The sequence below is a fragment of the Chenopodium album genome, chromosome 4 (genome assembly GCF_948465745.1).
Source record: "Chenopodium album chromosome 4, dcCheAlbu1.1, whole genome shotgun sequence".
NCBI classification, from domain to species: Eukaryota; Viridiplantae; Streptophyta; class Magnoliopsida; order Caryophyllales; family Amaranthaceae; genus Chenopodium; species Chenopodium album.
Window position 1 is genome coordinate 70,286,406 of NC_137837.1, and position 12,766 is coordinate 70,299,171.

At 32.5% G+C, this 12,766-nt stretch overlaps 1 long non-coding RNA gene across 1 annotated transcript; it reads right to left on the minus strand.

Moving 5' to 3' along the window:
• Positions 1–2,687: 2,687 nt before the first annotated feature.
• LOC145627188 (uncharacterized) lies at positions 2,688–4,150 on the minus strand. Its single transcript, XR_014111342.1, has 2 exons — positions 4,011–4,150; positions 2,688–2,830 (listed from the first exon to the last, which is right to left on the minus strand). It is a non-coding gene; the product is annotated as an uncharacterized LOC145627188 (long non-coding RNA).
• Between the last annotated feature and the right edge of the window lie 8,616 nt (positions 4,151–12,766).

A 12,766-nucleotide genomic window follows, 5' to 3' on the forward strand; every position in this document is an offset into this window, starting at 1 on the left:
TAAAAATTATTAATTTGTCCTAAGATTACAATTTAATAGAGTCTTATGTAATCGTACGTTAAAAATCTAGGTTCGTTATTGGTTTGTTGTATGTATTAAATGTAATCGTACGCCAATAAAATATTATGTTGTATTAAATTTATAACTATTTAGCGATTAAAATTTCAATATTATGAATTAATATTTAATAATTGTATTAAGTTAAATAATAGTATAATTGTAATTAGTAGCCTTAAAAATTCATTTAACCAAAACATAATAAATAATAATAGGGTGATGTGTAAGAGAGAGAAATATTGGTGGGGTATGTGAAAAAGTAGGAGAGAGATTGATGAACATTTTTTTTTTTGCTTACTAGTGGGATAAAATTTGCTCACAAAAAATGCTCATGAGCATATTTAGTTGGGAAGAGAGAGAAAGTGGGTAGAGAGAGAATGAGGAGAATTTTTTTTGCTTACTAGTGGAGATGCTCTAAAACCTTATTGTCGAATTTTTATGACTAGTTCGAATGTTCAATTATCATCATGGTGAGCTTTATTGAGCTACTCTACGTCTTGTTGTACATATGAAAAAGATATGAATTTCTCCGCTTTGACGGCCTTATTTATAAGTATACAAATTTTTGTATGTGGCTGGCCACATGGTGCGGAATGGGTTACTTGTATTCTGGTGTTACTTGTAGGGTGTTACTGGTTTTGGTTAGAGTGTTGTTACTGGTTTTAGCCAGAATGTCACTTGTATTTTATGGTTAGTTGTATAGTCTTACTGGTTATGTTCAAGTGTTATTGGTTTGGTATAGGGGTTTGGTCTGGGGTTACTTGTAGGGGTTACTCATAATACAAGTAACACCTACAAGTAACCTATACAAGTAGCCCCAAAATACAAGTAACACATGGTGCGACAGGGGTTACTTGTAGAGTGTTACTTGTAAGTGTTACTTGTATTCTGGGGTTACTTGTAGGTGTTACTTGTATTATGGAGTTACTTGTAGGGTGTTACTGATTTTGGTCAGAGTGTTACTTGTAGGTGTTACTTGTATAGTGTATTATGAGGTTACTTGTATGGTCGTACGGGTTTTGGTCAGGTGTTACTGGTTTGGTATGTGGGTCTGGTCAGGGGTTACTTGTAGGGGTTACTCAGAATACAAGTAACACATACTAGTAACCCATACAAATAACCCCAAAATACAAGTAACACCTACAAGTAACCTTTGACAAAACCAGTAACATTATACAAGTAACCCTGCCGCACCATGTGGCCTGCCACACTGAAAAAGCTTTGTTATAAGTAATTTTTTTTATAGAGGTGATCATAAGTCGGGTCAAAGTTCGAGCCTAAGTCATATCCAAACCCGCTATTCCAGCGAATAGCGAGCTTTTCAGGCCAAAATGTTAACTAAAAATGAGTTTTTTGGGTTGGCAAACCCTCCCCCCCCCCCCCCCCCCCCCCCTTTTTTGAAAATTGAGCCGTAAGTATGGTAAGTAGTATAAATGTATTATGATATTTGTGGATTTCATGAATCATAGGTAGCTCTTTTGTGTCAAAAAAACCTATGTGATTGATGTACAAATTATAGGTGTAGTTGCCTTAGATGCATTTCATTGGGGCTAATAAGTGATTTTCGATTGGGCTATGATTCATGATGTCCAAATATAATCATGGGCCTTGCTATTCTATAGTTTTGGACACTTGTGCAATTGTGCATATATTGTGCGTATGATATAAAGTTTGTAAAAGTTCTTAGCCATTTTATTGCTTATCACACCAACTTTAAAATGTTGATTTGTACATTATAATTTACTTATCTTTATTAAATTCATTTTTATTGAGGCACGTAAGTTAATTATTATGATATTTTATTGGAATTGATCGATTAATATGATTATAGATTGTTAAAATAAGATCCTGTTTGGCAAAAGTAACGATAGCGGGTAGCTTTTAGCGGTCTAGTGGTGGGTAGATGTTATGATAGCGAGTAAAGATCAATTAGTAATACCAAAATACATCAAAAGTGATATAATTATTGTTTTAACAGTAATAAAAAAAAAAAATAATTGTCAAACGCTACCCACTACTTCTAAATGCTACTATTTTTAACGTTTGAGAAAAGGTACCAAAAAAAATGGGCATACCCACTACTCTGAGAAATGTGAGACACAAATAAAAAGTTATGCATACGCATGAATGGAGGCTAAGTAGTTTAAAAGTTTAATAAGCTTAAAATTGGAATTGAGTTATGCTAAGTAGTTTAAAAGTTTGTGTTCTTGCCTTCTTGGTAAGTAATACAACAAAATTCACTTAAATTGCAACACACCCCAAAAAAATGGGCATTATCATTCTTACAAAGTAAAGTAAAGCTAATTAAAAATTAGTGAGAATCTCTTCTCAAATCATATCCACCTGCCTTCCTTCTCAAATCTTCAACATGTTTGTCAACTTTGCCATGACTATTATCATGATCTTTGTTATCACCCTCTTCGTCGTATTTGCCTAACACCGTGTCTTTAACCTTCTTGGTAGTGTCCTTGACGCATCCGAATGTTTGTTCCATTCCTTCCGCGAGTTTCTCCCCCACAACGAAGGCGGTTTCGACTGCGCTCCTTGTTCCGCTCTTGGCTTTGTCCGCTACATAGTTGGCCGTGTCTTCTGTTGTCCTTCTAGCCGCCTTGTCACTCTTGTTGATGTGGTGGTTGTGGTTGTGGTTGGGGTTGGGGTTGAAGTTGAGGTTGTTGTGGGTTTTGTCGCAGGGATCTTCTACGGATGTTTGCCTTGGGACGATTTTAGGCTCGGCTGTTGCAAATGGTGCATCTACTTTGTTGCTATGAATGTTCTATCATCATTTAAACAATCTTAATTTGTGTTAATTCATAAGCAACATAAAATAAAATGATCATTTAAACAATCTTAATTAATTAGTTTTTAATTCATAAGCAACATGAAACAAAAGCTAAAGTTCAAGAAAATTTATTATACAATAGAGAAAATGAGCTCTACTTTGATGTACACCCTTCTTTCTATCACAAACTTTAAAAAAAGAATCGGGTGTATAATTCATTATAAAGATTTCTTAAAGTGATCCCTTAAAATAAATAAAAGTTACATCAAATATTCAAATAAAAAATAATCTATGCTTTATTTGTAAAAAATCACATTTTAAATGACTAAACTTAAATTATTAGTGACTACAGGAAGTTTATGACCCTTATAAAACTTTTCTTTTTCTATTATATAAAAAAAGATATTATGTTCTAAATTACCCAAAAAAGGGCAAAACTCAAAAAATAACCTTAATTAGCTTAAAGTACACTAAGATGGAAAGTTATGCATTTACTAATGCATAACATTGATTAAAATATTATAAAAACATGGTAGAGAGAGAAAAGAGGAGAGAGATAGGAAGAGAGAGGCATGTAGGTAGACCCACCTATTTTTTGGTCGGATTGTATCACGTGATGGGGGACCACATGCTGATTGTTCCACTGAAAGTTTATATAGTACCATTGAATCCTCAGTGGTACTATTTACGCATAAATTTAGTACAACTGAATGCATATACAATACCATTATGTGCACATACAGTATCACTGTATATTCAATGGTATCATTTGATCATCCAATGATATCAGAATATTTATTCATTTGTACACATGCATAATTACATGAATACCCTTTGTTATGCATTTCTAAATGCCTAACATTCCTCCCTTTAAAATTCCTCTTGTCATTATATTTGTACATGCTAGTGCCAAACCATTTATTTTATTTGCACATGCTACTATGCTAGTGCCAAAATAATTCAGATCGTAACTATTATCTTAAAATGAAGATCTAATTAACAAAAACAGAGCTTTAACTTATCCTGCTTTTAATAGTTTTAAACCTATACTGTATCCATGTTACTTCAATTCATATTTGAACCACACTAATATTGTCGATAATAAATCAAAATAACTCGAGCAAAACACACCTAAATCAAATCAAGACGAAGATAGAGAAGAGGTAAAACTTGCCTGAGGATTATGGTTAATAGAGGAGAAGCTAGTAGCACTTAGCATGTTGATAATATCATTTTGACAACCAACTTTGGACACATTATTATTGATAACACTTCTTGCAGAAAAACTCCAATATTTCATCAACATTTTACTATGTAGTATGTTTTTTCTTCTTTTTAATGAAAATTAATAAACACAAATTGTAGAAGGGAGCATACCTAAGTTATGTTATTACCTATTTAAGGGCAGAAAATTGTAAGAGGCACGTAGAAGGAGGAAGTGCCATGTCACAGCGGGGTGTTGACACGTTCACATTATTAAACGTGTCTAATATTTGTGAATTTTGGTGTTTTTTTTTTAGCACATACATATAACATGGGGAGGTCTTCCAAAGGGACGTTAGTGAGGTACGAGTAAATGTATAACGAGAGGCATAAGGGTCTTTACACGTAAATGCATATGCTTAATTTATAGAGTATCATTGGGTGATTAATAGTACCACTGGATTATCAAATAGTACCATTGAACATTCAACGGTACTATATATGTACATAGTGGTATTATATATTCATTCAGTGGTAATATATATTCATATATTAGTACTAACTACATGTAAAAATAGTACCACTACATACTTATACAGTCAATAATATTATACTTCCTCCGTTAACTATTATTTGCAACAAAGGGGGTGTTTGCGGACTCCTAGGTAAAATTTATTTGTGAGAGTAAAATGGAGAGAGAAAAAGTTGGGTGCATGTGATGAGGAGAGAGATAGAGAGAAATGATTACCTAAAAAGGGGAAAAAAAAAACATTTGTTGCACATAATAGTTAGCATTCATTTATAGTATATGTTGCAAATAACCGTTAACGGAGGTAGTATAAACCTTCAGCGATACATTTAAAAGTGGTATTGGTTATCTATCTCTATCCTCCTTTCTCTCACCCTCATGTGCTTTTTAATATTTTAATATTTGTTATGTATTTGTAAATGCATAACAAACCTACATTACTACTTTCTCTAACATGGCCTGATGGGCCTTGGCTTGTACTGTAATTTTTAACCAATTACTTGTAATATAATTTGATAAGATCCGTGAATTAGGACTCGTTCTCATTCTCGTTCTTTTTCTTGTAATTAGTACACCAATTAGGTTAGGTCCAGTGTCATGCACATTATCTTTTAATAAGTATTCTTTAATTAATGTTATAATATTCAATTCTGACTAAGTTAATATGTATGTATGTAATTTATAGATATTTCCCCAACAAATTCATATCATTTTCTTGTTGTAACCAAACGAATATCTTAACAATATATATTTCAATCCCATTTGCATGCACCCGGTTTACAATATATTTATTGTAAATCGGAGCCCCGCACGTGCCACATATTGTCTGCATATTTTTAAAAAAAAGTAATAAAACTCGCGGAATTTAATACCTCAAAATCAAAAAAACGCAGAACAACAATGGAGAAGAGAGAAAGTGAGAAAACGCATAATACGATCATCAATTGAGGAGAGAGAAAGTGAGAAAACTCACAAATTGCAGAATTTGATCATCAATTGAAGAGAAAGAAATTGCAGAATTCGATCAAAACACATAAATTGCAGAATTCGATCATCAATGGATAATTCGACTTTCGATACCACAAATTGCAGCAATCTCATTCACGAATTGCTTCAAAAACAGAGGCAAATTGAAACTGAATTTGAAATCGATTTAAATCGATCGATTATAGAAGAAGAAGAAGAAGAAGAAACTAATAAGAGTTTTGGAGATGGATTCGTACCAATATTTGACGATAACAACAACACAGGCAATGGAAACGATGCAGAAGAAGCAATTGACAATGCAGAAAATCAAGTGGTTCCTGGTAAATCAATTGATTCAAATTCAGAACAAACAACCATATCAAATGCAACTGAAGGTAAATTCTATAAAATTTGAGATTGTATGCAAAAAGTAACCTTTTTCATGCATAAATGTTACCCTTTTCATGCATAAACGTGACCCTATTTATGCACAAATGTTACCCTAAGATTGTATGCAAAAAATTCAGATTGTATGCAAAAAGTAACCCTTTGTATGCCTTAATGTTACCCTTTTCATGCATAAAATTGACCCTATTTATGCACAAATGTTACCCTAAGATTGTATGCAAAAAGTAACCCTTTGTATGCCTTAATGTTACCCTTTTCATGCATAAAAGTGACCCTATTTTAGAACAAATGTTACCCTTTTGTTGCCTCCAATTTGAATGAAATGCTGCCTTTAGTTATTATATGATATGTCTATATTAAATCACATATACAAATCCAATTCATGCTTCTGGTTTAATTAACTCTTAGAGGTTCATTTCTTGGTGTGGTAAGAGAAACTTTTGAAGAAATTTTGGAATTGTATGAAAAACATGCTGCGATACTGGGGTTTTCAATAATAGTAAATGAGAAAAATTATGTGTGTTCTGCTGAAGGAAAGAGAAATTCAGGTGACAATAAAACAAAGTTAGTTCAAATGGTTGATGATGAGGATGTGAATGTAAAAACAAGAAAGCTAAGACAAGTAGCCATTACAAGATCGAATTGCAAGGCATGCATAAGAGCAAAAGTGAATAAAGAAGGACAGTTTGAGGTAGTGGCTCATGTTATTCAGCATAACCATGAGCTAACAAGGTCACAGTGGCATTATTTGCATCATTCTGAAAGAAAAATGACAGAAGAAAAAGCTGAAGCAATCAAAATAATGAAATCTTCAGGTCTAACTATAATGTACACTTACAATTACATGGCTACAGAGGCTGAAGGAGAACAGAATGTAGGTCATAGTGTTGTAGATCACCTGAATTTCTGCTTAAGGTTAAGAATGGAACAAATTGAGGCTGGAGATGCTCAAACTTTAGTGAACATTTTAAATCAGGAACAATCAGAGGATCTAAACTTCTTATTTAGAGTGAAGTTTGACAATGAAGGAAGAATTTCCAATATCTTTTGGAGAGATTCAATGATGCTAGAAGACTATAGGATATATGGAGATGTGCTTGTCTTTGATACAACATACAGAACCAACAGATATAATCTTATATGTGCTCCATTTGTTGGCATAAATAATCACTGGCATGATTGTATGTTTGCATGTGCTTTTATTGGGGATGAAAAAACAGATTCATTTGTGTGGCTACTAGAAACCTTCTTGAAAGCTATGGAGAATAGAACACCAACTTCAATATTCACTAACCAGAACCAAGCAATGGCAAATGCAATTGAGCAGGTAAAAGATTTATATTGACATTTTACAGATTTTAAACTCTGACAATAATGTTTTCCTTTTTCCCATAAAGTTACCCTTTTAACTGCATAAAGTTACCCTTTTCACTGCATAAAGTGACCCTTTTAACAGCATAAAGTGACCCCTTTATTTTCAATGTAGTTGTTTCCTAATACAAGGCATAGACTTTGTATCTGGCATTTGGAACAAAATGTCATAACCAGATTTGGAGCTCTTAAAAAAGACAAAAAATTCAAGTATGCATTCAACCAGTGCTTAAAGATGTGTGTGGCAGAACAAGAATTTGAAGCAAAATGGCAGGCAATGATGCAGAAATATGAGTTGACAGCACACTCTTGGTACCAAAGAGTGTACGAGTTGAAAGAGAAATGGTGTTCTGCCCTTAGTAGAGATTTCTTTTCAGTAGGTTTCTTAACGTCATAAAGGAGTGAAAGCACTAATCATGCAATAGGATTCAGAGCAAGTAAAGCAACTACCTTGACATAATTTTATACCATATTTAAGAAGACAACCAATCGTTGGAGAAGCACAGAGAAATATGATGAGTTTACCTGTAGCAAGTCAATAGCATTCACTTCATTGCCACTGTCTGGAATGCTAAAGCATGCTGCACAGGTAAAAAGTTAACTGATAAGTACATAAATTACACATAAATTATAGCAGTTTAAATTTAGCTAAATGATTTTGGTGAACAGGTTTTCACTTTGTCACTCTTTAGAGATTTTGAAGAGGAGTTTGGATACTCTATGGGAACAACTGCTCAAATGATAGGAAGAAATGAAGAATGCCTACTTTATCAGATAACCCTATAAGACAAGCCATGGTCTGCACATAAAGTAAACTATATACATGAGAGCCAGAGTGTATGGTGTACTTGCAAAAATTTTAAAGCATCTGGACGATTATGTTATCATTGCATCAAAATTCTACACTTGCATTCAGTAACAAGAATTCCAGACAAGTATGTTTCAAAAAGATGGACTAAGTTTGCAAAAACAGAGGCATGGGATAGGTTGAAGAATCAGGATCCTACACAACAATATATTCCATGGAGGCAAACAATGATGAGGAAATTCTACAATCTAATCTTAAAGAGTCAAGAAAATGAAGAGACAAGAGAATTTATGGAAGAAAGCTTCAGAAACAGTCTTAAAATGGTGGAAGACTTACTTGCTAGTGCTGCTCAGAGAGAAAGTGCAAAAGCTGCTTCTAATATTCTTGATGTGGCAGACAGCAATCACAACAATAATGATGTTTCTTCAGCATCGAGTACAAGCACAAGTGTACCAACAATACTTGATCCAAAAAAGGGTTGTAACAAAAGGAAGAAGCAAGAGAGCAAAAGGAGGTCTTGAAAAAAGCAAGAGAAAAAGAAAACCAGCACTGCCACCTCCACATTCAGAATTTGGATCTAAAACACCTAACTTGAGACTCTTTTAGGAACTTTTTTAGATCATTTTTTTTTCAAACTATTTTTTTTTTAACTCTATTTTTTTTAAAGCACCTAACTTGAGACTTACTTTGTATTGTAAAACTATTTTTTTTTCTTTTTTTTTTTTAACTCTATGACTAGTTTAATGAAAATGTGATTGACACCTTTTTTAGCATATCTTTATTTAGTTAAACGTTTAAATCAAGATCTGAGAATCCAAACTACAAAAGTGACCCTTTTAACAGCAAAAATGACCCTTTTCCAAGCAAAAAGTGACCCTTTTAACAGAAAAAAGTGACCTTTTCACATAAAAAAGTTACCATTTACATAAAAGTGACCCTTTTTATGCATAAAAGTGACCATTTTCATGAATAGAAGTGATCCTTTTTCTACATAAAAGTGACCCTTTTTATAGCTAAAGTTACCCTTTCTAACAACTAAATCTACCTTTTTCCTGCTTAAAAGTTACCCTTTCTATAAATAAAAGTTACCCTTTTTATGCATAAAGTTACCCTGTCTACCCACAATATTATCCCTTATCATGTATAAAGTTATTCTTTCTACCCATAGAAGTAACCCTTTTTATGCTACAAGTTCACCATTTTATGCACAAAGTGACCCCATAAAAAAATACAAATAAACCTTTTAATTACTTTATGTATGAACATACATCAGTATTCCAAAAAAAAACAACCAAAAACTTTACACTAAGTTTGATTACATCATTGAACTTAATGTATGTATGCACATACATTAAGTTTTTTCATTGTTCAAAAAGTACGTACTCCTGACCTAATCAGCTAATAACTAACAATCATTTCACTATTTAGAAGGAGTGTACTTTTTTGCCCTTTTTTCCTTTGATCTTTTCTTCTTATGCCTCTGCCTTTGTTGCTGCTTCTGCTGCCATTTTTCTTTCTTCTTCTTCTCAGCAATTGCAGCCTTTAATCTTTCTTCAATTCCCTTACCATAAGAAGGATCTTCTTCTCGTTGAACTTGGGTAATTCTGACAACACATTATTCCTAGATTCATTCAAATCACACAGCACCAGTGTGGTACAGATCACTCCTCGCAAAAAATTCCTTCCAATAATCTCACAACAGGAAAAAAAATTATCAATATGTAATTAATAAAAGCATAAGAAAGGAAAAAACGACAGACAAAATATATAAATAATTACTGTTTTGAGTTCATTTAATTTGAACAATTCGCCAACAAAATGGAGCATGTGATACATGACAAAGACCCCACAGTCGAAATTGTCAACTTTATCTTTTCTCCATTCCAACTCAACAACTTGAAACCCATAAGAAGGTAGCTGAGAACTCTTTGGATGATTTCTTTTGCTAAGAAAAACACCCATTTGAACACACTGACATAAAATATAAAAGTTTAGAATACATTAAAATCAAAAAAGTTAAAATGGAAACAATGAATCAACATAAATATAACACTAAATAAACACAAATATACCATGTGTGAACACAATTCTTTTGTATAATCAAGACCAGAATCACGCCAGATAATGTTTTCAAGAAAATATACCAACTCTTTTGTATGATCAATAGCAAACAAAATGTAGTGATTCTCAATAAGAACAGGAAAATAGATCTGAAACAACAAAATTAAAAGTGATTTAGATAGAGCATATCATAAACAGAACTATTTAAAAGTTATGACATTAAGTTCAGCATGAATATACCAGTTCAGCATTCATTATATCACATTCTAGATTCTCATAGCTCACCCAACCTTCCCATAGATCGTGCAAATCCTTAACAGCACTAGAAATGTCACCTTTGCCAATATTGTCACAAACATGCCAGAATGCAAACTATTAAAGTATAAGATCTCATTAATATATATATATATATATATATATATATATATATATATATATATATATATATATATATATATATATATATATATATATATATATATATATATATATATATATATATATATATATATATATATATATATATATATATATATATATATATATATATAAAGTAAATGTGTTAAATAAAAAAATAAAAAAAAATTACTTACATTTTGCGTCACACCAAAGAAGAATTTTCGAGGACCAGTAGCCTCAAAACATGCTTTCTCATTCAAATACAGACAGTAGCAATCAATAATGCACCATCGAATCCTGAGTGGAGCAACAAGGGACACCATGTCTTCTCTTGGAATTAAAAAATTCATTCCAAAAGTAACAAGACTCTCACTGAAACAATAAAAAATAAGATCAGCATTAAAAAAAATAGAGGAAAAAAAAACAGATAAAAAAATAATCATCATAAAAAATGACACTTAACTTCCTATTCATTGAAACATCCTTCAGCAAACAATAATCGAGAACTTCCAAATTTAACTGAGGCAAATTCCTGAAAATCCGAGCATTACCCTTCAAAAACTGAGTCACAAAAGGCACATGCACACCTACTAGCCCACAGTCCAGTGAGCATAGAGATTTATTCGCTCTGATGATACGTCCAATAGGTTCATTTTCTTCAATACGCCCAATAGGAAAATTTTCAGTAGGACCAGGAATGATACCAGAAGGTCCAGAATCATTAAGACCTTCATTAACACTTTTTCCATGACCATTGTCATCATCCTTAGGAATATCTTCATTGAAACCTTGTGCAGGTTCTTTTTTAGGAACAACTTCTTTATCACCTTCTGTAGGTTCATAAAAACCACGAAACAACTCATGTAAAGATTAATTTTATTGCACTCATCAATTAAACCATCTAAAATCTTCGGATAATGAGGATCAGAGAGTAGCTGTTCAGTTTGAGAAATTGAAACAACATCATCAGAAGATAATGAAACACTTCTGCGAGAAGAAACCAGCTCATTCAAGGTTTGAAAACCAGTTGACTGAACCAATAATAAAACATCCATATTTCTTTTAACCAAAAGAAATGTTTCATGAACAACCTACAAACATATGAACAAAAAAGAAACTAAATTAATGTTACAAATAAAAATAATAAAAAAAAAAGTAAAAATTCAGAATATATGCTTAAAGTGACCCTTTTAAATGCATAAAGTGACCCTTTTAAATGCATAAAGTTACTCTTTTATATGCATAAAGTAACCCTTTTAACTAAATATTTAGGATAACTTTAATGCATATAAAGGGTAACTTTGGTGCAAATAAAGGGTAACTTTTGTACACATAAAGGGTAACTTTTGTGCACATAAAGCAATAATAACTAAACATATAAAAAAATCAAAACACTTACATCACTTGAAATTTCTTTAATTTCTTCATCAGTCATAATACCTTCTGGAAGCTCAAATGCAACAATGCGGCCAGTTGTACCACTTGTAGAAGCACCCTTATCATATCCCAAAGTACGAGGTTGCTTAAAAACAGTTTCCCTAATATTAGGCTGTGACACAGGATATGTAAAAGTATCCAACGGTCCCTGCCCATAACCACCAGCTTTGATCTCTAAATTAATCTGCTTCTTAATCTTAGCATCCGTCCAATGTTAAATCAAAGGAAGCTAAGAGTACTACTTTCCTTTTCACCTTGAAAATTTAAACGATAAAAATACATAATTTGCAAAGCCAGCAAACAACCACTAACATTTTGAGCAGTTTCATCATTCTTATACTTCTGAACAGCCTTCTTTAACTTTTTCAAAACATATGAACACCAATCAAAAGTTTTGATTTCATCAACTTCTTCAACAGCTTTCAGCAACTTCAATGAAACAGTCCTATTAGTAGTAGGAGCTAAAAAGCTAGACATAGCTTGAAGAACAAAATACCTCTTAAATTCTTCCTCTAGCTCCATCAACCAAATCAACCGTCCTAGACTCCAATTTTGACAAATGAAGAGGTTGCTTATCAGAAAGACCATAATCAGATCTCCATGCCTGAATGATACGTTTATCTACACTTTCATCTTCAAAATTTTTATTAAGTTCAGGAACGCAAATATCACTCAAAGGCAAGCAAAACACATCGCATATATCATTTCTAGTAACAACAAATTCTTTACCAGTAGCAATGGTAAACTT